At 48.7% G+C, this 26,106-nt stretch overlaps 1 long non-coding RNA gene across 5 annotated transcripts in view; it reads left to right on the forward strand.

The window, feature by feature from the left end:
- LOC125162052 (uncharacterized) overlaps positions 1–26,106 on the forward strand; it is a 157,213-nt gene that overhangs the window by 109,290 nt on the left and 21,817 nt on the right. For all 5 annotated transcript variants that reach the window (XR_007150880.1, XR_007150877.1, XR_007150878.1 and 2 more), the window contains one exon: positions 9,291–9,398. This is a non-coding gene — a long non-coding RNA (uncharacterized LOC125162052). The remainder of the gene's footprint in view (positions 1–9,290; positions 9,399–26,106) is intronic.

Below are 26,106 nucleotides of genomic sequence, written 5' to 3' on the forward strand. Positions count from 1 at the left end.
TGAGGGGGAAGATGTCTTGGGTCATCTTGGGCTATATTTAGAATGGAAAATGTGCTGGCTCAGAGAAAACCGGTCATGTGTCCTTCTCCAGGCTGTACCCTGAGCAGGGAGCCCGGCCCCATCGGGCCCCCTTCCTCCCATCTTTCACACAGCCCAGATGCCCCTCCTCCTCTAGGGAGCCTTCCCAGCCATAGGAAGACCCCGCGGGGTCGGGCTGGATGACCCTGTTAATAAACTTTACAAGCACGAGGACCATGACGCTCCAGTGTGGCACTGTGTGCCAGGCACGGTGTGAGCCCAGAAGTGCGCGTTTGGCGTGCAAGTGCGAATTGTGCTACCTTGAACCGCTCCCCACCCCTGCTTCGCCAGGTGTGAGTGCTGGGGATGGACACAGGGATCCTGGCCCGAAGGGCAGTCACTGGCCTGGCTCACCTGTTGTACTCTGGGTCACAGGCACGTCGGGCTGCACGACGGCGATCGTTTCTTTTTGTAAGCATCAAAACGTTCTCAAGAACATGGAAGTTTGTTGCATCGCCATCTTGTTTGTGGATCGGCACATGATTTCTCAGAAAGGACAACCCGACCCCGCCCTGTCACCCCTTCCAGCCCAGGCCCTACTTCCCACTTTACTGAGGACGAGGGTCGGAAGTAGCCTTGCTAAAGATCGCCGTCCGCTGTGTTCGTGGGGACAAAGGGGACAATGGGAACGCAGTCTTGGGTACCTGTTGTGGGTCAGGCACCACTTTCGACCTTCACAACCTCTCCGAGAGCTGGGGGTTATTGAGGCCTTTTCCCAGTATGGAAACCAGGGGTTAGATGTCTCCTCCAAGGACCGGCACGTCCCTCACCCGCCTCCCCCTCCTCCCCCTCCTCCCCATGCTGTGCTGGTCCGACCTGTGAAATGCAGTCCCTCAGTCTCCTGTCCCATGGCTTCCCACCTGGCCCACAGCCCAGCCTCCTACCCTTCTAGACTCTGATCCAGACAGAAGCCAGCATGATCTTCGGGAAATGTAAAACCAAGCCATATCCTTCTCCTGCTTGGGACGTGAGAGTGGCTTCCGGGTGTTCTTAGAACAGGATTCAGCCCCCCCCCCCACCCCCGCCGTGCATGGCCAGTACCCCCTACCCCAGCTGTGCTACAGCTGTGGTTCGCCCACTCTGCACTCGCCTCGCCAGTCCCAGGGCCTTTATATTTGCTATTCTGTGCCCGTGGTTGGGACCCTAGACCCTGAATCATTCTAGTCTTCCTCAGCGAGGGTCAAGGCACTGTTCTAGCTGGGGGTTAACTCTGCACGCCTGCACACCTATTCTCTCGGGAGGAACAAGACGCTCAAGCTCCCACACTGTGGGGCTGCTGCCCGCCCCCTCCCCCCCGACCCAGCCCCAAGACCCACGCTTCTCCCAGCAGCCTGAGGGAAGTTGCTTCCTTCCTGCACACGCTGTGCTGGGTGTGAATCTTCCACCATGGGCAGATCTCAAGGCTCTGTGTTTGGGGCAAATAGCTACTCTTTCATGAGGCTTTAGGTCATGAACTGACACGTCATGTCTTGGAAGCCCATCCGGAGAAGAAGCTGACCACCTTTGCTTGCTCCTGTCGGCCTTTCTGAAAACCCAGTACGGTGACATACTTTCAGCCCCTGGATTTTCCATTCCAGTGTTGCATCAGCTCGGAAGAAAATTCTCTTCTAATTGGTGACACTCAGGTTGGCCTGAACGTCCAGTGGGCCATCCGTACACCATTTAATCTATCCCTTCAAAATAATTCATTCTTAGTTATCAGGCCTGCTAAGATGACCCGAAACTGGCCCTTTCAAAGGGTTTTTCCACGGTGGCCTGGGACAGCAGCCACTTGGAGGAGGCCCTCTAGGACAACAACCCATCCATTGCACAAGATCATGTGGGAGGCCCCCAGAGAGCAAATTAAGTCCCCCCCCTTCTTGTACCCCCCTCTGGTCCCACCAGCCTCCCCACTCGAAGTCTATAGCGTTTGGAATATGTCCCCACTCGTTTAGAACAGAAATTTCCAAATGGAAAAACAGAGAGAGACAAAGAAGACAAACATGAAGTAACATTGACTAGATCACTGAGACAATCTGTCCACCAGGATTTGCCTTCCTGATTTCTTTTATAGCCGTAGTGTCGCCCTTTCCTTGTCATCAATTTAACATGTAACATTTTTTTAATTAAACTTCAGTATCATGGAACAGGTCATAGGGTGTGAGCAATATTTTCTTTGTTCTAAAAATCCACATGTAATGAAGCTGCCATTCACGATGGTTTTCCACTGGGCTGCTTATTAAAAAAAAAATGAGTTTCAATGAGCAAAAATAGGTGCATTTTCACAGCGTGGGGTCCATCAGGAATGAAAACCTTACCGATCACAGCCCCAGCCCCTGGGGGTGCCGTGGGGGGATGTTGTCAGATGTCAATTTGGGCTGATTGTTTCTGAGGCCATGTGACTGCGATTCTCGTGTCCTGTGGTGCATTTTATAGACTGATGTCGTCTTTTGGAGATAAATGATTAGATCAATGGTTATAGATGAACGCAGTTCACAGCGTGCTAGAATCAAGGGAGGATTCCCACAAATCAGAAAAGGCTTTACAAAGGACACGGGGTGGGGGTGGGGGTGCCTGGGTGGCTCGGTCGGTTAAGCATCCAACTCTTGACTTCGGCTCAGGTCATGGTCTCACGGTTCGTGAGTTCGAGCTGCTCGTCAGGCTCTGTGCCGACAGCCCAGAGCCTGGAACCTGCTTCGGATCCCGTCTGATTCTGTTGGATTCTGCTTCTCTCTCTCTGCCCCTCCCCTGCTCAAGCGCTCTCTCTCTCTCTCTCTCTCTCTCTCTCTCTCTCTCTCCCAAAAACAAATAAACACTTAAAAATTTAAAAGAAGAAGAAGAAGAAGAAGAAGAAGAAGGGATACAGGGACCAGGGTGCTGAGCTGTGGCACTCCTTGCCTGTGACCGCACCTCCTGTACCAGGAGACAAGGATCCTGATAGTCAGACCCCCAAGTCACTACTCAGATGCCTCTGGAGGCATCCCTGTAATGGGATCCCAAACAACAGCAGGCGGGTGTTTGACTTCAATACCTGAGCCTACAGGTAAAAACCTGGTGATTTCTGGCTTTCTTTACCAAATCCAGGAGATCGGCACCCACGATATCTTCACTCTTCCCCCTCCCCTTTGCCCCAGTATCAGTCTGCTAAAGCTGCTTCGTAGCTGTGCACGGCCCCTGGCTCCTTCCATTTCTGCTGGGCCCTCTGGGTATCTGAGTTGTGGCCTTGACCCATGGGACATTTTTTTTTTTTTAATGTTTATTTATTTTGGAGAGAGACAGAGACAGAGTGTGAGCAGGGAGGGAGCAGAGAGAGAACCCAAAGCAGGCTCCAGGCTCTGAGCTGTCAGCACAGAGCCTGACATGGGGCTCGAACTCATGCACCTCGAGATCATGACCTAATCCAAAGTCGGCTGCTCAACCGACTGAGCCACCCAGATGCCCCCCTCCCCTCACCAGGGGACATTTAGATGAGAGGAAAACTCCTTCTAGCTTCACAGCACCTCTTTCTTTACTGTTGGTGTGGTCCTGAGCAAATCATCCTAGAGCCTCAGTTTTCTCATCTCTGTAATGGGATGACCTCAAAAGGTGGTTCTGGTGCGATGTAAGAAAGTCTTGGGAAAGAGCACAGCACCTGTGTAATTCTGTCCTCCCTCCCTGCTATCTGCATGTCCTTGGGGGCCACTGGTGTCCTCCAGGGGAAGACAACTGGGCATTCAGTGTGTGAACAGCCTGCCTACCATCTTCTCCCTAAACCGACTGATGCAGGGAGTGAGGACGGAATTACTCAGAAACAAGTGATTTCCCAGCTGTGGTCTCCGCTCTGATAACAAAGGACTCGGCCCAGATTGGAGGGGAGGCGGGAATTGTGTGCAGAAAGGCGGTCGGGACATCTTGAGTTTGTTTGTAACTAATCTCAAATAATTTAGATCTTTTTAATTTGCAGCAAATCCGATTCCCTCAACAACATCTGTGGTAAAATATTAGGAGCGTGTGCGGAGACCGAGTGTGGAGGGTTTTTTTTCTCCCCCCCCCCCCCCACCAAATCCAGAGTTACCCTCCAAATTGTAATCTTATCAGATTTAACTGGTTCCACGCAAACAGATCTATGTATATTTTCAGTAGTTTCAGCTGAAACCTGTTAAGAACAGATGTGCAAAGGGCTGCCCGGCACTGATCCATTTAAATGTATTTTTCCATGAACGGCCTTTTCTCTCTGCGCTTCCTCAGAGGAGGGGAAAACAAGAGAGTGGAACCGTCATTAAAGTGGATATTACACGCTTCTGAGTTCCCCGCAGCCAGTGTTTGCTGTTCGTTTCCAAACAGCAATTTGGCACACAAGGCTGTGAACACAGGGTGTGCATTTGACGGGCAGTGTTGGCTGCGAGACCATGAGGCTGGGAGGACGGGCCCACAGCTTGCTCTAGCTGCCGCCTGGGGCCAGCCCTCCCCGCCGCGGGGCGACTCACAGCACACGCAAATAAGTTTCCCACCTCTTCGATCCTTCAGTTTTTTTCAGCTAAAAACAAAAAAAAGGAGGGGGGTATTAAAAAACTCCTACCACTCAACGGCAACAAAATAATCCGGTTTCAAAATAAGCAAAGGGAGGGGCGCCTGGGTGGCTCAGTCAGTTAAGCATCTGACTCCTGATTTCAGCTCAGGCCGTGACCTCCCAGTTCGTGAGTTCGAGCCCCGCGTCGGGCTCCGTGCTGACAGCTCACAGCCGGGAGCCTGCTTCGGATTCTGTGTCTCCCTCTCTCTCTGCCCCTCTCCCACTCATGCTCGGTCTCTCACTCAAAAATCAATAAACATTAAAAAATAAAGAAACAGGGGCTCCTGGGTGGTGCAGTCGGTTAAGCGTCCGACTTCAGCCAGGTCACGATCTCGCGGCCTGTGAGTTCGAGCCCCGTGTCGGGCTCTGGGCTGATGGCTCAGAGCCTGGAGCCTGTTTCAGATTCTGTGTCTCCCTCTCTCTCTGCCCCTCCCCCATTCATGCTCTGTCTCTCTCTGTCCCAAAAATAAATAAATGTTGAAAAAAAAATTTTTTTTTAAAAAAAAGAAAGAAACAAATAAGCTTAAAAAAAAAAAAAAAAACAAAGGATTTGGATAGATGTCTCTCCAAAGATGAGATACAAATGGCTAACAAGCATATGAAAAGATAGTCAATATCACTAAGCCTTGGGGAAAAGCAAATGAAAACTACAAGAAGATATCACCTCATACCCACTCAGGGGAGCATATATGTATATATACATATCAACAGAAAATAACAAGTGTTGGTGAGGATGTAGAGAAATTGGAACCCTCCTAGATTGTGGGTGGGAATGTGAAATGGTTCAGCTGCTGTGAAAAACAGCACGGAGGTTCCTCAAAAGATTAAAAATAGAACTGCCATATGATCCAACAATTCCTCTTCTGGGTATATTGCCAAAAGAATTGAAAGCAAGATCTCAAAGGGGTATTTGCACACTCGTGTTCACAGTAGTGTTATTCACAAGAGGCAAAAGGTGGAAACGACCCAAGGGTCCTTCAGCACGCGGCTGTATAAGCCAAAGGTGGTGTTTACATACAATGGAATATTATTCAGCCTAAAAAAGAAGGAAAATCTGTCACCTGCTACAAGATATATGAAACTTGAAGAAATGAGCGAGTCACAAAAGGGCAAGTCCTATGTGATTCCATATACACGGGGTACCTAGAGTCATCAAAGTCACGGAGACAGAAAGCAGACCGGTGGTTGTCGGGAGCTGCACGGAGGGGAGAACGGGGAGTGACTGTTTAATGGGTCGAGTTTCCGTTTTGCAAGACGAATAAGATCTAAGATCTGTTGTAAAACAATGTTCATGTACTTACTAACGCTCCTGAACTAAACACTTAAAGTGATAAAGACGGTAAAAATGAAAACAGGGGGAGAGGGTCTAATTCAGACGCTGATCTCGCAGATGGAGATCTGTGGGGATCCAAGGAAATAAACACACACGTAGCAGGACTTTGGGCCTGTTGGCTGTGGAGATTATATCCGTGACAGAACGAGATAAGATGGGTGATGCTTTCCCAAGTTTGAATTTCTGCTCTTAAGAACATTTTTCTCGGGGCACCCGGGTGGCTCAGTCGGTTGAGCGTCGGACTCCTGATTGGGGCTCAGGTCATGATCCCAGGGTCATGAGATCAAACCCCATGTCGGGCTCTGCGCTGAGCATTCAGCCTGTTTGGGTTCTCCCTCCCGCCCCCCGCCCCCGCTCCTCTCCCCCACCCACTAGCACATTCTCTCTCTATCTCTCTAAACAACAACAACAACAACCACTCTTCTCTCCACCTTCCCATTTCCCACCTGACAGAGTTCATCCAGCCTCCCAGGACTCCACCACAGCCTGCGGCCATCTCCAGAGGTGTCCCCACTGGGCACTGGGGCCTCTTTCTCAGCGTGTGCCTCTGGAGCAGAGCTCTGTTGCCGTGGCCTATGTTTCCCCTGTGGCTGGCACTGTGGGGGGGGGGGGGGGGAGGTGAAGGTGCATGTCCCACGTTTGTGGTCTCTGAGTAGACCACGGGGCTCCAGTTGCCTCCATTCTGTAGGTTTCCATTGCACTGACTTTGCCCCTGCACTGGGAGAAGGGAAGGCGGTCTTGGCATGGGGCGGGGGGGGTGTTATGGCAGATGACACTCAGGGGTTCAGTGCCAGCTGGGAGAAGCAATATCATTTCTAGGTCCAGTTCTGCCACCTCTTTGCCCCCGTGTGTCACCAGTAAAAGAAGGGCGAAGGCAAAGCTGGCTTCATAATCTTTCAAGATTCCAGATCTTTGGGGAGGCGGGGGGCGGGGGGAGGCTCTGTCTTCCTGGAGTTCTCTCCAGCCTGATTGCCTCCACAAGGCACAGCATCTGGGAACCTCATCACGTCTGTGTTGCCTGGTATCTAATGGGACATTCTGGGTTGAGAGTTACCACAAACCCCTTTGTGGTTTTGACACGAGTGAAGACCCCGTGGTGAGGCATCCTGGGCTCTGATTGCAGTGTGATGTGCTGACCGCCGAGACAGAGCCCGGCCAGAGTGATCTTTGGCAAGGTGGGCATTTCTGTCACCTGACAGGAGGGGACCCCCCCTTGCAGAGCTTGCCTCACAGGAGCTGGAAGATGAGCAGCTGGCTTGGGAGGTGAGATCAGATTTTTTCAGGGCAAAGTAGAACCCCGTTTGTCTTAATGAGGAGGAAAGAACAAAATCAAAGCGTTCGTGAACACTTCAAAGGGGTTAAAGGACCACATTTGGTTCCCAATTAGTGTCCCTCCTGGCCAGGCAAGTGTCAGGTGAAGAATCCCATTGTCCTAATCAAGGGGGAAGGTGCCCGGAGCTTCTCTTATTGGCTGAGAATTGGTGGGGGCTGGGGGGCCCTGTTTCTGGGATCTCCAGCCCCATGCAGGACTCTGGTCTGTTTAGGAGACAGCTCTAATGAACCATACTTGCCTGTGAAGGACCGTGATCTTCTCCAAGCTTCTTCTATTTCCCTTCTATATTTCTTTCTCCTGATTATTTTCTTGCCTGCTACTTTTGTTGCATTTTTGTCTATCCAGAAGTTAACATCCAAAGGCCTTGATTTCTATAACCAATTCTGTGCTTTACAGAAACAAAAGTCAGTAGGTCCAAACTTGGCTCTTTTATTCATGTGACTCAAACTGGTTTGGGGCAACATCTCTGAGCGCAAGCCAGAAACTTCCATAAAGGGGGCTACTGCCTGGAAACCTGAGAACACTTGGCAAGTGAGCCCAGCCCGGAATGTTTTCAGACCGGCACTGCCCCTGACAAACAGAGACCGAGGCAAGACAGGTCAGGCTCCCCCGCTCTACCTCCGTCTTCTCCAGAATGCTTCTGGGTTCCCTTCTTTTACTCATGTTCCTACCCCCCCCATCCACCAGTTTGTCAGAATCCACATTTCACATCCATCCACGGCCCTGATTTCCAAATCATTATAATCAATGATAACGATCAACTATCATAATCAATGATAATTAGCATTTATCAAGACAGTGGTTTCCCCAAAACGACTGCCAGCCCAGCCCGTGACCTTTCTTTTCAGTCACAGACAAAAGGGGATGTGTGTGTGTGTGCGTGCATGTGCACACACACACGCACGCACGCACACACACACATACGCGGGCACTTGTGCGCACACCTGCCTAATGAACATACCGGTAATGAAAAACAGGATAGATTACAGAGAATGGCAACCTAATGGTTACAAAAAGGTATATGAGGCATAACCCATTAGTGAGCTACATTTTGTTCAAAACTGAGGTACTCAGGCAGAATAACACGCCTTTGTGCCGGAATGCACTCAGCTGTAGCAATGACTAATAATATAGCTGAGGACCTGTTCACATTTTTCCCCTTTTGTGCCTATTTTCATAAGTTAATAACTCAAGCATGAAATTATTTCAGGCTGAAGACTGGTGGTAAGAGCAGGGCAAATGTGTGGGAAACAACTTTTTGTTGTTGTTGTTACTTATTTTAGTTTGGCTGTTTTTAAGTTAGAGGAGTGGAGATGTCAACGTGCATTTTCTCCGGCAACGTGTTTTGGTTAAGCCCCCAAAAGTTGGGATTTCATTATATGAGACAAATGTTTAGTGACTGCAGATAGGAGTTAGTGTTCCTAAAGGTATATGCTTCTGTTTGGTAGAGGTTGGGGTTGCAGGTGGTTCCGGGGGAGGGGAGAGGGTTGGATGAAATGGACTCAGAACATTCTAAGTGCCATCATTCTGGACTCCCATGCCTCCAACTAGAAAACTCCTATCCCACCAGAAAGGTATTCAGCTTAGTGAGCAAACGGCTGGCTGTCTTACACAGCAGAGAGTGTGGGTAGGGGTGAAGCCTAGTGCTGAGTATCAGTAAATTCCTGGAGCAGTGTATAGAACAGAAATATGATGAATAATATTAATGCCTCTCCTTAGAGTCTCAGGACTCTGGGGTTTACTGAGCATTTCCCTGTACACAGAGACAGAGTGTTCATCTGGAGGAAACCAGATTTCATACAAATCCTTTAAAAATGTTTCTTTCCTCTTCATTTATCGGACCAAAGGACTTTGAAAGATACAGAAAAACAGAGAATGATCTATCAAACACCTGAGTACCCCCATCCCACAATTAACAAACGTTAATTCTGTTTTGTAACGATGGCTCCAACTTTTTTTTTTAAGTAAAATAACTGAATCATTACTGCTAAATTTGTACCTTTTCCTTGATCTCACAGATGGGCCAAGTAAGCAGCAGAAAGCAAAAGGACTCGGCTGAAGTGTGCAGCCTCCAGCAGCTCTCCCATCCTTCATGAACTGGATCCGGAAAGGAGACTCTCAGGAGGGTAAGACTAGCATTATTGTCCCCCTGACAGATGACCAGGAAGGGGCCCCCAGTGGATGTGAATGACAGCCTCCCTGTTCTAGATCCTGTGCTGGGCTCAGGGGCCAGAACAAAAGACAAAGCCCAAAGCAGTCCAGATCCCAGCCTGAGAGAGGGGAGCCGAAAGCACCTGCGTGAAGGAGAAGGGATCCCCTCCGGCCAGGGTCCGCTTCACCAGGCGTGTAATTCAGAGGCAAGTCAGCAAATACTTAGGGAGACATTCCATAGAACACATGTATACTTCATAGGGTATATTTTAATCAGTAGCTCAATCATGGATCATTGCCAAAGAAAAGCAAAATACGCCGCCCTCCTGTGACACAATGTGATGATTTTAATTTTTACTAGTAGATTGCTACACACACAACACACACACACACACACACACACACACACACACACACACGGGCATCCGGACCTGTTGAGAGGTCTTTCTTTCTTTTTTTTTTAAAAGGTGAAATTGGACAGGGTTTCTGCGTATTATCTGCTTGTCTCGGAGCTTCTGGGGCTACCGCTCTGTGCGCTGCATGAGCTAAGCCCACCTTACGCTTGCATCCTCAGGTTCCGCAAAGCCACTTGCGCCAGGAGCCCCACAAGAGCTCGCTCAGGGTCCACCAGCTGGAATCTGAGCAAGAGCAGACTAAAAATACCCAGCTCTGCGGACTCACGCCGGGCTCCTGGGGGGCTTCCAGACTGACAGCTCCGTTTACACACCCACAATGGGTTAAAACAAAAAAGAAAAAAAGAAAAAAAAAAAACCCCAATCCGCACGTTTTCTTCGCGTTGATTGATTTGAGCTCAGCTCTAGAGAGTTTTGCTGGCCATTTTCAGAATGTTGAAACTCCGCAGAACTGTTTTAGGAAAAGTAAAAGGCGGCAAAGTGGAGAGAGCAGGCTGGCTTTGTCAGGGTCTGGGGCTCTCCGGCCACGGTCACTGCGAAAGCTGCGCCCGGTCTCGGAGCGGTCGGACCCTCACGGGACCGCACGCGGGTCCCTCTCCCACTCCAGCTCAGAGGCTGCCTCCCTCCGCCCATCCCCAGAAGGCACGGGACTTTACAGTTCACACATTTAACGGAGAAAACCCCGGTCCGGAGCCCGGAGCCCGTGAAATGGAGCGCACAGCCCTGGGTGCGCAGCTCTCACAGTCCGGATGTGTGCAAACTGCTCCCCTGGGCGGTATTCAGGCCGATGCTTTGCGGGGAAGTACCTCCTCCTAGAGAGTGTCCTCTCCTCCCAGGCCTCGCGGGGAAAACTTACAAAGACAGAAAACCACAGGGTTCCTGGCACATGGGCTTTGGGTTTATCAGCTTAGAGCAGATTCTTCCTGACCTGAGCCCGGGCCCTTCCTCTGACTGCAAAGGCAGAGAGACACAAGCAGACAGAAACGCACCCGCTCAGCGGCTGACTCACGCCCAGAGTTGTATTCAACCCTCAAAAAATTGTCTACAAGAGATTGCTGAGGGTCGTGGTGCCTGCTGTCTTGCTCTTTCTTTTTATCCGGCGCCGTGTCACCTTTAAAGACACCTGAAATCAACTAAGAAGCAGACCGAAAGAGGGCTGGCGGGTTTTGAACACACGATACTAATTCACACTCTGGTGCCTCAAATAAACAAACAAACAAACAAACAACCCAAAAAACCAGGAAGAGTGTTTCTAAGGTAGATCCACCCCAGTTCACTTGAAGAGGAAACCTCACTACTGCGGAAGGTGACCTTGTGTGACATTGGAAAGCTGGCTTTACAGGGGCCCTGTGCAAAGCAAACTGGGCAGGGAAGAAATGAAGCCATGATTCCTTCAACGGGGTTTGGCAAGATTTGGTTAATGACAGCCCCATCATTTCTACAAACCCATTAGCAGTGTGTGAGAGTTCCGGTTCCTCCACATTCAAGGTGTGGATTGAAGTTCATCTTTTTTGCCTCTGGATATCCCAGTGTTCCTCCAGCATTTGTTGAAAAGACTACCATTTCTCCCTCCCTGCCCTGTTTGCCCTTTTGTCAAAAAATCAGTTGTTCATGCACGAGTGGGTCTGTTTAGTCTTGATTCTGACGTTCCATTGACATTGGTACTTACGGTCACTCCACTGTCCTGATTATTGTCACTTTATAATAAGTCTTGAAATCACACAGTGTTAGTTCTCCAACTTTGTTCCTCCTTTGCAAAGTTGTTTTGACTATTCTAAGTCCTTTGCATTTCCATATGAGTTTTAGAAGAAGTTTGTCAATTTCTACAAGTTTGCTGAGATTTTGCCCAGAATTGCATTGACTTTATAGATCAATTTGGTGAAAATTTATACCATAAAAACATTGAGCCTTCTGACCCATGAACACAGTATCTCTCTACCTATTTTGGGTCTCTTTCATTTTTATCAGCAACGTTTTATAATTTTTAATGTGTAGGTCTTGTCCACCTTTTGTCATTTTCACTCTAATTTATACTTTTTGATGTTACTGTAAGTAGTACTTTTAAAATTTCAATTTCCAATGGTTCACCGCAAATATACAGAAATGCAAGTGATTTTTGTGAATTACTCCTGTATCCTGTATCTTTACTAAAGTCACTCTTTTAGTTCTAGTGGCTTTTTAGTTCTATGGGTTTTTCTATGTAGACTCTGTGTCACCTTCCAATAAAAACAGCTTTCCTTTTCTATTTCCAACGTGGATCTCTGGATTTCTATTTCTTGCCATATTACACTAGATAGAATCTTCAGTACAATGTGGAATAGAATCTGTGAGAATTTCTGATCTCAGGAGGGAAAGTATTCAGTCTTTCATCATTAAGAATGATATTAACTATAGGGGCGCCTGTCAGGCTTACTCAGTAGAGCATCTGACTCTTGATCTCTGGATTGTGAGTTCAAGCCCCACGTTGGGCATGGAGCCCACTGAAAACAAACAAACAAAAGAATGATGTCAGTGGTAAGTTTTTAGTAAATGTCCTTTATCAGGTTGAGGAACTCCCCATCTATTCTTCGTTTGCTAAGAGTTTGTATCAGGAATATTTGCTGGATTTTATCAAATCATTTTTTTTTTGTATCATGTGAGACATACCACAGTTTACTAGTGTCATCATTTTCCAAATTTGAGTGAAGTGGGGAACATTGACCTCTCTACGTCCCTTTACCATCTCTGTTAGTGATATAGCTCATTGTCTCAAATATTTCTTCTACATACTTTTAGAATCACATTAGACAGTGTTAGTTTTTGCCTCAATCATCAGTGTAATCTTGAAAACTCAAGAGGAAAATGAAAGTCTCTTGTAATGACCAATATTACCAATATTTTTGCTTATTATGTTCTTTCTTCCTTACTGATGTTCCAATAGTCTTTCTTTTATCGTTTCCCTTCTGTTGAGAAATATTCTTTTGTCCATTCTTATTCCATATGTCTGCTGGTGACAAATATTCTTAGTTTTTCTGAGACCGCTTTGATTTCCCTTTCATTCCGGAAGGATCTTTCCACTAGAAAGGACCTTTCAGCTGGAGATAGGATTTTGAGTTGGCCATTTTTTTCTTTCAACACTTCTTTGATACTCTGGCCTCTATGTTCTAGCAACAATTATCCATCAGTCAAAAATGTTTCCCCTTTAGGTGGAGTGTCATTTCTTTCTGTTTCCAATATCTACATATTTCTCTTTGTTTTTCAGAAGTTTGAGTGTGATGTGCCTTGACATGGATTTCTTTGGGTTTATCCTGTTTGAGATTCGCTTGGCTTCTTAAATCTGTGGCTTTGTGCTTTTTGCCAAATTCAGAAAGTTGTAAGCTATTACTTACCGAACACTTTTTCAGTTCTGCCCTCTTTTCTTCTCCTTCCAGAACTCCAATGTCATGGAAGTTAGATCTTTTGTTATAGCACCACATATCCCTGAGGCTCTGTTCCCTTTTTTCCAGCCCATTTTCTTCTCTCTGTTGTTCAGAATGGATATGTAACAATGTCCCGTCTTCCAGTTCGCTGTGTCCCCTCGGTTCCCCTGGTGAGTGCCTCCCTTGACGCGAGTTTTATTGTTGTTGTTTTGGTTACTGTATTTTTCAGTTCTAAAACTTCCATTTAGTTCTTCTTTATATTTTGACTTTCTTGCTTGGGACTTCCTAATTTTTCATTTGTTTCAAGAGTACTTGTCATTGTTCTTGGAAGCATTTTTATGGTGGTTGCTTTAAAATGTCTGTCCGATCATTCTAACATCTCTGTCATCTTGGGATTAGCATTTACTGGTTGTTTTCTTTCAGTCTGAGATCATCCTGTTCTTGGTATGGTGCACGATTTTCTACTGAAACTGAAAATTTCGAATATTATGTTACGAGACCCTGGATATTAGTGCAATCGTCTGTGTTAAATGGCTTCCTCTGGCATTGCCCCAGTAGGGAAGGGGGTTGGTTAACAGTGAGTTGTGCTGTTCCTGCCAGGTGGACGTGGAAATCCATGTTCCCTACTTGGCATCTGTTGGCACACAGGTAAAAGTAAGAAGAGGTCACTACCTCGCTGCTGGATGGAGACAGAAGTTCTGGCTCCCCACGGGGCCACCACGGATAGCTCCCTCAAGTAGAAGGTCAGAGTGCCCCACTGATATTCCCCACAGGGCCTGGTTACCACTGAAGGTGGAGAGAGCTTCCTCTGATACCACTCCAGTGGGGAAACGGAGGAGAGCCTGGTCTCTGCCAGGCGGGGGTGAATGTCCAAGCTCCCCCCTCCTAACCCCATGATGACAGTGTAGAGAAGCTTGTTAACTCTGCAGATGGAAGTCCGAGCTCCCTGCTCAGTCTTCTCAGACACCATCCTGGGGCGGGAGAAGTCAGTAGATGGGGGTGATGTAACACTTGGCTGGAGCATCTGCCCACCTTATCACATTTGCCACCACACACGCCCTCAGCAGAGCTGTGAAAACGCTGGCCAGGGAGCTGTTTACGCTTTATCTCATTTAGCTGTCACACCCACCGCGTGGAGCAGGCAGTAGGTTAGTGCTCTCTATTCTCACAGACGGGGAACTAGAAGCAGGGAAGCTGAGTAACTTGAGGAAGGTCAGCGTGAGTCGACAGCAGAATTCTCAGCTGGGTCTGTGTGATTCTCATTCTCTTGCTGTTTAGCCCCCACGTTTTATTGTTGATGGAATTCCGGTTGGAGGGAATGAGGGCCCTTTGGGGAAATGGGTTTGCAGAGGTCAGAAGGAAGGACCTAGAAAAAAGCTAGCGAACGTTTCCAGGAGAGGCGTGGGTGAACAGCAGACCTGCATGGTTCCAGGGGACACCTGGGGAGGCAACCCGTGGCGTTTCATGGAGGGAGCTGGGATTCCAGAATTGGAGAAACCTGGGTTCAAACCCAGACTCCACACTAATCCCACTGATGGCAGGAGTTCGGGCGAGTTGTCGAAGCCCTCCAAGCTTCTGTTTTCACATCTGTACAGCAGGAGGATGACGGTATCTCCTTGGAAGCTTCCCGACGGGTACAGCGAGGCACTGTCCATGAAATGCCTAGGCTGTGCCAGGCCACAGGAGATGGCAAATAGGTGCTGGCTGTTGATTTTACTTGCTAGTACTCGGGAAAGTGGCAGGCACTACGACCCAGAAACTTTCGATGACTGGAGGACGACACCGGGCTACATGGCAGGGGCAGCCCAGAGCTTGTCCGGAAGCAGGGAGGCCTCGCAGAGCCCAGAACCTCGTCGGAGACCATTTGCAGGGACCAGGACGGTGGGACGGAGTGCCTTCTGACCTGGAGAGGTCACTTCCTGTCTTTGCTCCGGCAGTGGTGGTGGCTCCCGCGAAGGGAAGAAGCATCAGTTTCTGTTGGCTCTCAGACACTCCAGCTGTCGTCTTCGGGAATATGTTTCTCCACCCCAGAGGGAAGCGGATGACTGAGAAGGGAGGCGAGCGGTTAGGCTGGGCCTTGCAAACTCTAGCCCGTTAGCTCCGGTGTGCTGGCCATGGACCCCAAGCCAAGGCCAGCGTCACGGCAGGTTATGGCGCATTGCACGCCCACTGCACCAATGAGATGTATTTGCAAACTTAATATAAACAGATTACATTTCTTATCCTAATGTGGCTGTTGGCTAAGTGCCCGTGAATTTTAGCCCCCGGGAGGAAAACGATTGCTTAAGCCGTGCGTTCACTACTTTTACTTTCCATACACGGCTCAGGGCTCCTTCCGGGCACCCGTTCACCCCCAACGCACGCAGACACACGCACACATCCACGTGGGCCGCCACGCACGTGCCTTCACAGGGACAGGCCAGTCGTGCACTCGCTGACCCCCTTTCTGCTGGCTGCAGACTGTGGCAACATTCTGGCTTTGGGGGAAAAAGTTCTCTCCATGCCACCGTACATTTTCACATTCAATACACACTCTGGCTTCGGCTTCCAGATTCTTCTTCCTACCCACCCCCCGCCCCCGCCAGATAAATACTTTAATAGCCCACTCTGTCAGTGTCCAACATGCCTTTTACATGGGGAGGGGAAGGCCGAGGAAAGGAGGTCATTTCCCTGAGGTCCCTATGGACTCAGCGAGTGACAGAGGTTCTCCGGAGCCACCACAAGCACCATCACCATTGTGAGGGGACCCTTTCGGCCACCTCGACCGGCTCCTTGAGGCTGACCGGAAGTGGTTATTGGAGATCCTAAGATCCAGCCACGCCAGACACAGAGGAGCCGTGGGCAGTGGGACTTGGGCTCATTCCCATCAGCGGCGTGCAAGTGATTTCGTAAGAGACAGTCAGGTGTGGGCTTGCACACCATTCCCTCCCTGCCTCTCCCAAATCCCACCCCTCCCGTCCATGTTTATAATCCCTCCCTCCTACTCTGTCTCTGTCTCTCCTTCTTCCTTTCAGAAAGTCCTCGCTCGTCTTTCCCTTTCCTCACGCTGGCAGCCAAGCTTATGCCCCGCACGGGCCTACAGAATTCTTTCCTCCCGAGCCAAGGAAGTGGGCACAAAACAATGTCCAGGCTGCGCCCGTCGGGGGCCCCACATCAAAGATGCAGGAAACAACTGTTTCCCTGTCTCCTGACAGGTCAGCGGCATAGCCCTCCAGGCAGCGTCTCTGCCCAGGGAAACAGCCCCGGCGGCCCCCACCCAGACGTTCAGATCCTGCGGGGCAGGGGGCCAATTTCTCTGGCCCTTTCTCTGTGGAAAAAGTGCAAGACGCAGACCGGTTCGGGAAGGCGATTCTAGTCAGACCACGGAGCAGTTGTGTACGACTCCAGGGGGATGCCTGCGTGTGTCAGGTGTCTGTGCGGTCCTGGCACACACACGGGCACACCCACGCGTGCACATTCACGGCATTCACGCACGCACCCACACACGCGCGCGCAGGGAGGCCCATCCACGGGGATGTTGCCCTGGGCCTCTCACTTGGCCCGCTGTCAGCTCAGAGCAGTCTCTCTGCCTGGTGGCTTGTAGGAGTGACCAGCCTCCCCTCAAATTGTCTGCACTCGCACCCATCTGACAGCCAGCCTCCCGTCAGGCCCCGGGGACGGCCTAGCGAGACGCACACCCTTCCAGAAGGGCCAGGAGCGCCTCCCGCCGGAGAGTTCCCTCCAAACATTCACGGGCAGCCGGCCAGGCCCTTGGGTGCCAAGATGACACCCATCCTTCACAGAGTGACAGCTGGACACTTGCTCCTGCCACACTATCGGCGTCCCCGTCCCAGGAGCCAAGCAGCCCGATGCCAAGGCCGAGCATACCAGGGGCTTGCACCAGGATGTCACCCGCCACCGCTGTGATTCAAAAGACAGGACTCTGGGGCCAGAAACTTGGGTGTGGTGACCCCGTGTCAGAGTTCAGAGCCACAGTGCTGTGTCCCTGGCAGGAGGGGCGCCCCCCCCCTTCTCGGGGTCCTGTGTCAGGAGAGCTCGTTTTTAACTGGGGTGGGGCAAGAAGGGTGAATTACGGAGTTTTGTTTTATTTTATTTTTAAAGTTGATCCATCTTTGAGACAGGGGGAGAGAGAGAGAGAGACAGAGCTCAAGCAGGGGAGGGGCAGAGAGAGAGACAGAGACACAGAATCCAAAGGAGGCTCCAGGCTCTGAGCCGTCAGCCCAGAGCCCGACGCGGGGCTCGAACTCACCGACCGCGAGATCGTGACCTGAGCCGAAGTCGGGCGCTCAACCGACTGGCCCACCCAGGAGCCCCCCTAGTTTATTTAACCAGTTGCAGAATGTTAGATATTTGGGTGGTGTCCAGTCTTTGGCAAATACAGACAATGCTGCCTTAAGTGTATCCTTAAGTGTGCACATCACTCACACACCTGTGAGAGCATGCGCAGACGACTTCTCAGAGACCGAGGTCCCAGGGAAAGGGAGATGTGCCTTTGTCGTTTGGATAGATATCGCCAAATTGCCCTCCCCCAAAACCACTATTTCACAAACAGCTAGGATGAATCAGAGCACCTGTTTCCAAATGCGTATTTGAACATGGCACGTGATCAAAATGTGACAGCCTGAACAGTGACAAATAGTATCTTGGTGTAACTGTATTTTTCTTCTCGTTAATGATGCTGAGCGTTTCTTCAAATGCTTCAGGACTGTCTGTTTCCCATTCCTACAGCTGGTCAATTCATGTCCTTTGCCCATTTTTCTATCTGTTGGCCTTTTATTGATGTATGAATCTTTATATATTAGGGAGAGTTGCACTTAGTGATGTTAATCAAAACAGTTTCCCCCAGTTTGACATTTGCCTTTTAGGTTTGTTGATGATAGGATCGGTTGGCCATAGAGAGAAAACTCGATCTTTATGTAGTCCTTTTCATCAATTCTTTCTGTTAGGGGGTGTTATGCTTTGTGTTTGCGCTAATACGGCATTCCTCCCTCTGACGTGAAAAGGTAAAAGTTATTATTTTCTCTTAAAACTTTGATGGTTTCGGAGCACCTGAGTGGCTCAGTCAGTTGAGTGTCCGACTTCGGCTCAGGTCACGATCTCATGGTTTGTTAGTTTGAGCCCTGCGTCGGGCTGCCTGCTGTCAGCTGAGAGCCCACTTTGGATCTTCTGTCCCCCCCCCCCACTCTCTCTCTCTCTCTTCCCTTCCCCTGCTCTCTCTCTCTCTCTCTCTCAATAAATAAACATTTTTGAAAAAGTTTAAAAAATTTGATGGTTTCATTTTTGTTTTATATTTCAAAAGTTGATCTATGTAGATTTTGTTTGGATAGATCATTAAAGTATGGATTCACCTTTTTTTTCTCTTTTCTTTTTGGATGGTCCCCCCATTCTGTCGTCCCAATACTGTTTCTTCCCATCCACGTACTAACCAGGCCCGACCCTGCTTAGCTTCCGAGATCAGACGAGATCGGGCGTGTTCGGGGTGATATGGCCGTAGACCCAATACTGTTTCTTGAGCGAGCCACCCTTCCCCACTGACCTGAGATGCCTCACTTCTCCTCTCACAGAGGCCTGGCTTGCAGTTGCCTCTCCTGGGGGCCTTCCACTCTGAGGAGGAGAGATGCTTCTTAATGAGTGAAATGCAGAGGTTCAGAGCCCCAGGCCAGAAAACATCCCCAAAGGCCTTCCTTTTTATGTATGGCTTAAAATACAGAGAAAAATGCTCCTTGCTTTAGAAAACACAACCTTTTCCGTTTGCTTAACTTCTCACCCTTCTCTTATAGGTGGGCCCCCAGTGGTTGGAGGGGAGCATTTGTGCTGTCCGCCCTGCATAAAAGCTCAGACATTTGGGCTGTAAGGGAAAGAAGTTAACGCAGGAAGTAAGGGCTGTAAGGGAAAGAACTCAACTTAATGGAGTTGAGAAAGAAATCCACTGGCCAGTGCCTGCAAAATGCAGGACTGGCTTGACTCTATGACATCAGCAGGATTGGATCTCAATCGCCCCATCGCTCTTGGGGGGGGGGGGGCTCTCCACTAGAGGTGGCTGTGAGCTGGCTGCCGGCAGCTTAGCTCAAAGACTGTCTTCTGAGCAGCCCGGGTGACTGGCATGGGAATGGCATGGCATGACGGGACCATCCGCCCATCCTGGACATTGGACCTGGGGCATGGGATGTGCTAGTTAATGGTTCTGGGTCACTCGCCCACCTCCGGACCAGGCAGCCCACCAAAACGGCGCGAGCTGGTCCTGGAAGGACGCCGGTGCCAGAGAAGGAGGATCAGATCCTGAAAGGTGGTCACAGCAGGTGCACCCCACGCCCCGCGCCCTGCTCTTTCCTTGACCTTCCACACCTTGGTTCTTCTTTCCTGGAGGTGCAACATGCAGCTGTTCCCTTGCCAAACTTGCCCCCCTGGTCAAATGGCTTCACTTCTCCATGCCTCAGACGAAGATGTTGAAAGGACCTTTTGCATGGGGTTGTTGTGAGAATTCACTAAAATAACAGGCCTCAAGCATCTGGCACCTGGTGCCCAGCAAGTCACTGCTCATTTGCTCAACTAGGTTAAAAGGTTCTGATCGCTGTGTCCCAGGACAGAAAGACCCCTCCCTCTGCAGCTCCAGGGGCGACTCAGTGCATTAAAAAAAAAAAAAAGGAGGGGGGGCAGCTGGCAGGTGAAAGGCAGACAGGAAGAGCAAATAAGAAGTCAAATTACTTCTTCGTAAGACACCTTGATGCCCTAAGGACAGCCTGTTACAAGCGGCCATCACTCTGGGAAAAGAAATTGGGGTCTCAGAAACCAGACCCTTTGAAGAGTAAAGCCTCTCACTTTGGCCAGCCTCTGTGACAATTCTCATTGAACATGGCCCAGAAATAAGTTTTGATGGCACGTGCTTCTCATGCGGATGCTCCCATGTTCGCAGTTTTTTTCTGAATGATCTTTACCAATAAACCTCTCTCTTGTCCTCACCCTATCTCTGTTCTATTTACGGAGCAAGAGAACCCCAATTTTATCCAGGGAGGTAATGTGCCCGACTAAAAGACTATATTTTCCGGGCTCCTTTGCAGTTCACTGTGGCCATGTAACTAATTTCTAGCCAATGGGATACAGGCAGAAGTATGGAATTTATAGGAAGGTAAGTTAAAAGGAACTGATTCAATTGCAGAGATATTCTCTTCCTCCTTCATCGGGCCATAGATGGGAGAGCAGGAACTCCTGCAGCCTCCTTGTGACACTGAGAGTAAAAGCCAGAGCTAGGGTTGTGGAACAGAAAGGCAAGAAGAAGAAAGTTCTGTAAGTCTTTTCTATGGGTATGTAAACACTTGTGTTTTATGCTTCTGTCTTTGGAGTTTTTGGCCAAATGCAGCTAAATACAATCCTAGCTTGAAACATGATTCATCCCTCAGCAACCCTTGGCTGATCTTCACCCTCTGGAGAAGAGTAGAAATGCGTGCATGCCAGTATCCTGAATAATCTTGGCCTCCCCAGGACCTGAGAAGGGTTCCCATGGACTTTGGACCCCATGGGGCCTTAGGGTAGGGCCCAGGCTACTTCCCTCCGGTGAAACAAAAACACTTTCTCTTTGCTCTGGGAAGGATTTAAGATGCATTGACCTACCTCATCAAATCTTACAATGCATGTGATTTATTTTTCCGTGCCGGGCCCTGTTGGCTAAAACTGAACCACAATCATTTTACTGAATCGGTAAAGAAAACTTGTGTCAAACGGTAACTTACACCAGACGTGTGATTCTGTTTTGTAACAGTTTACAGTTGACCAATCACTTTCTGTGCATTATCACCACCCACACACACAGAGAGAGAGAGAGAGAGAGAGAGAGAGAGAGAGAAAAGGGATTGGCTGTATCCGCTGTACTAGAACCTGGGGCTCGGTCACTCTGTCATCTTCAGACCAGCCCTGCCCTGGGTCAGACCAGGTGATGGGGACAAAATTTCACAGAAGTCCTTCCGAGAGCGGCCATGTTTTTAGAATAAGATATTGAAAACATTACCTTGACAATAAAGTCAAAGCAGAGTTTATCTTCCTTAAGCTGCTTGCTGGTGGTTGCCAAAGGCATAGACACAACAATCCAGTCTCCTAAACTAGAAGGTAAGCGTCCTGTTCGGCATCGTACCAGTATGACACAAATGACAGAAAACTCCACTCAAACTAGCTTAAACAATCAAGGGGGAGGTACTGGCCCGGGACAGTGAAAAATCAGGCAGAGGCTCCGATCTTGGACGAGGCAGTTTCCTGAGTCCCCGAAGCTCCAGTTTTGTACTTCTCCCCACATCATAGGATCCCAGTGGCTGTCCCTCCTCTTTCTCTCCACTGCTTGACTCCTCGTTCCATGTTCTGTGCCATCCGGGGAGGGCCGCTCTTGCAGGCTCCAGCAGAAGAGAGAGGGCTCCTGTCTCCTGGGAAGCTCGGCCAACGGTCCGACACCGAGTACCCGACACCAACACTCGGCCAACACCGAGTACCCATGGACTTGGGTGCCATGGGCCCAAAGTCAGGGCAAAGGAACAAGCTAATTGGCTTAAGCCAATGCGAGCCGACCCCTGAAATATGGGGTAAGGGGAATTCGCCCAACTAACATAGCTGGTGCGGCTAAAGGGGGGCCTCCCAAAGGAAATTTCGGGACCTAAGCTTTAGGTTAGGGAACGGATATCAGTTGCCATATTTGTCCGCCTCTGCTAATCACCTTACCAGTCACGTTGGCCAGTGATGTGTGATCCTTATCGACGATTAATCAGCTCCCACGTGGAAAATTTTCACACAGCCTCCACTCCTGGGGTTAGCTCTGTATCACCGGCTTAGCTTCGTTTTAACCCAGCTTGCACAGAGCTTGTCTCCTGAGAAATTATTTAAATCTCACTAAACTGTAATGAAGCAACTTCTGGGCTAATTGTCCCCTGCTACGGCCAGGGTATCAGAGCAGCAGGATAGAAGGTCTCAGAAATGAATCTGACGTCACTTTTCGATGTAAAGTACAATGTTCCTGAGGACAATGTCAAACCACCCCTTCCCTACCTTCCGTATGCTGATGGTTGCCCTGGCTCCCTTTCTTTGTCCCGTAATTAATCATTCTACAGCTGTCCATCTTAAAGAGAAAACAAGAAGCTATCAAATCCAAGCCCCATGCAAAGCAGGAGACCTCTGCATGGATCCCCATGAGAGACCCATGCTTGCTTTCCGGGGGGCCAAAATGCCCACCAACATCAAGAGAGGTCCCGAGGGCTCGAGTGTGGCCCCAAGTTCCTTACGTTAGTTAGTCCTAATCTTTTTCTTTAGACGGTATGGTCATTGAGAGGCAGGTGACGTGCTATTCCAGAGGGCAAAATCAGGACACATCCTGATGTGACATCCATCAAATTTGTGCAGAGAGATGTCACAACCCCCACAAGACCTTATCCCTTTCAGGCCACACATGACCATCTTCTCCAATTATTTCATGCACTTCGAGGTTTCCAGCAAATCTAAACACGATTGACACCCTCAGGACACAGTTGAGGTTATTTCACTTTGTTTTGACTTTGCTTAGCCTATCAATACCATTTTTCCACATTTTTTGGGTCCTAATAGCTTTTTTTCTGTTAAAAAAAAAAATTGCCAGTAAGCCCACCACTTAGAAATAACCACTAGAAGGAAACAAATCAAAATTTTAGCCGTCTTTCTTCTGTACGTGAAATAATATGTGTGTCGGGGCGCCTGGGTTGAACAACTGACTCCTGATTTCGGCTCAGGTCATGATCCCTGGGTGGTGGAATCGAGCCCCGTGTCAGGGTCCACACTCAGCGTGTGGATTCTCTCTCTCTGCTTAACATGCTCTCTCTCTCTCTCTCTCTCCCTCTGCCTCACTCCCCCATGCACGCTCTCTCTTTCTTTTCTCTCTCTAAAATAAAATCAAAAAAACTTTTTTTAATGTGTGCACTTTCCTTTACAAATATGAGGCTCGTTACACTTATTTTCATTAGGAAGTAGTCTTTTACAACGTACCTAATGTCTGCTTAGCACTTGGTCTCATAAATGTATCATGACTTATCTAGCCATACCCTGCTTGCCTACCTCTAATTAGAAAAGATTCCTTGAAGTGTCACCACCGGGCTAGAGTAATCTCACCCAATCCCCCTGACAGCCCCGTCAGACAGGAATTATGATTATCTTCAGTTTACTGTGCGGAAGGTTAAGTAAACTACTCAGGGAGTGCCAGCGGGGAGACTCTAATTAGCACTCCCACCTACATGGTTGCCCTTGTCCCCGGACCCTTGGATAAATTGTTACCTTTTTTTTTTTTTTTATGCTATCTTGAAAGAGAAATGTTAGCTTACTGCTTTTATTTGCATGTATCCGGTTGTTTGCAAGTTTGAGCATCGATTTCTTACGGAACATTTGCATTTCTTTTCCTTCGCGTTGCCTTATCGTGTTTTTGCCCATTTTTCTGTCAGTCTTACGCTAGGCACGCACCTCAGTGATCGTGCAATTCACCCGCTATCTGTCATGTATGTTCCCCGGCTATTTCTGCGCCTTTGAGTTTTGTCATGGTGACTTAGGACGGAGAAACTTTAATATTTCTATATCTGCCAATTATTTTCCTCTGTGACTATTCCCATGAATTTCACCCATAGGAAGTTTTCACCTCTCCCAGGTGCAGATACATGTCTTACTTTTCTTTTCTTTTACAATGAGTTCATTTTCCACATTTAACTCTCTCATCTATCTGGAAATTACTGTTAATTTTCTTCTCGAAAGGTCAACCCAGAAGTGCCCGAATAAGCTTGAGTGGGGTGGCCATACCCATGACCTGTTCCATCACACCAGTACCTGGATGTGCTCGCACAGGACTGTCACTCGTGATACCTGGATGGGCCCCTGCAGGGAGCACACCCAGGCGTTAGACTTCCGTGGGTACAGGTTGGCTTTTAGCACTCACGTCCTTTACTGAGATTAATCCCATGGCAACTAAACCTGCCAGACTTTCTTTTGTTCCACGGGTGAGGGTGCAACTTTTAGAGAAACATCTCTACCACTTGCTATAAATTTGGATGTAACCCTTTGATGTAACAGTATCCCTCAAGTAGATGTCATTTGGTCTTCGGCTTTTCATCTTGTTGCATGATTTCCACGTATAGGGTCAGGTGCCTGGAATATACTGGCCGACACCTAGTTCTCTCCCTTGAGAACTGTATTCTACGTCTCGGACCACTCTGTTTCCTTAGCTCTCTTGCGTACTGTTGTTGGACATTCGGGCTATTCCCTGCTCTCATGGTCACATAGGCAGCTGACAAAATAGTTTCTACTCAGCACGTTCTTCTGTGTTTCATTTTTAATTTTCTGTGGTTGTATTGATACCTATTCAGATTCAATTTGTGCTGATGGTTTGGCCTCCTATTCCATCCAGTTGAAATGACTTTGTGTCATTCATGATTTGCTTATCTATTGCATTTTGGGGGTGGGCTCTTACACCCATTGTATGATCAAGAAAGACGTTGTACCTCCAAGAGAGGAAGCCTACAGTATGCAGAGAGCAGTTGGTGGGTAAGAATTTGCATCTGTCCCCAACACTGATCCTCTTGGCCATGATGCTGCTCTGATTCTGCCCCATCCGTGGCATCAAAGGACGCTCCAAGATACCAACTGCTTTGCTGACATTATTTTAGGTACACAATGCTTACCAGATGCACCTGTTTAACCACAAAAGATTCCTAGTTGTTTGGGGAGACTTGAACCCGTGTTGTCCCTCGCATTCTTTTTGAAATGTTTGCAAGCCACATGGTGTATAATTCTAGACTGTTCCCCCAGGGATTGCCATAAAGCAATCTATCCTTTTACGGTGTTTGAGAACGGACAGTTTGCTTAGGGGCTAGCTTCCCAATATTTTTATCAGTGTGCTTCTCCGAGGTCATCTGAGAACTTTCCTCTTTGCCTGGGCTGAAGACTGACTCATTTAGTGTATCCGAGTGTTGTCTCACAGTCCTGGGTTCTACGTTTTTCAAGATCACCTGAAAAACTAGAAAAGTGGGAGGCTAACTTGAAATTGCGGGCCGTCTTTTTTGTCAAGTCTTTACATGTTAGCACTTTCTCCGCGCACAGCCCCATGCCTTTGTTGTGCTCTTCAAGTAGCTTTAAAAAGCCTTGTGAAATCATGGTCCTTTAGTAGGTTTCTGCTTATTCTGGGCGTTAGCCTTCTCGATGCTGTCCTCAGAAGGGCAGTCCCTTCATGCACATTCTCTTTGATTCTGTGCCCCCTTTTCACATTTTAGGCATGCTTCTCGAAAGATCTGAGATCACCAATGACCACCTTTGGTGGCCACATTGGTTTTTTTTTTTCCTACGTGTTTCCTCTCGTTTTGTTCCTCACTGGGATTAGTCACGTGAATGAGCAGAATTGAGGGTTTTCTCTCAGTCTCTTTCCTCACTCGGTATCTGTGCATTTGGACGCTTGAGCCCCAGTCCTTCAGGTTAAGATTGGGTGGCACTAAGGAATTTTGTTTAATCTCTCCGGGCCTTGTTTTCTTTATGCCAGATTGGGGATGATAACAGCATTAACCTCCTGGCGTTGCTATAAGGGAAATAATGCATAGTTAGGTCCTTATTAGTATTATTATCTACCTATTATTGAAACCCTTTGTGGTTACAAGTGATAGAAAGCCAACGCAAACTGGCTTAGACACTAAAAGATCCTATTGGCTCAGAGGATTTTCCCCAAGGGCTTGCCTTCAAGCAGAATCTAAGTCACCCCGGCCTTAGGCATAGCTGAGTTCAGAGGTCTGTTAATGTCACCAGGACCTGAGTCTCTCCATTTGGCTTTGCTGCTGCTTCACATGGAGGCAAGATGGTCGCAGCAGCCCCAGGCCCCTGTCTCCCTTGGGCCCCCAGCC

Source organism: Prionailurus viverrinus, chromosome A3 (assembly GCF_022837055.1).
Source record: "Prionailurus viverrinus isolate Anna chromosome A3, UM_Priviv_1.0, whole genome shotgun sequence".
NCBI lineage: Eukaryota > Metazoa > Chordata > Mammalia > Carnivora > Felidae > Prionailurus > Prionailurus viverrinus.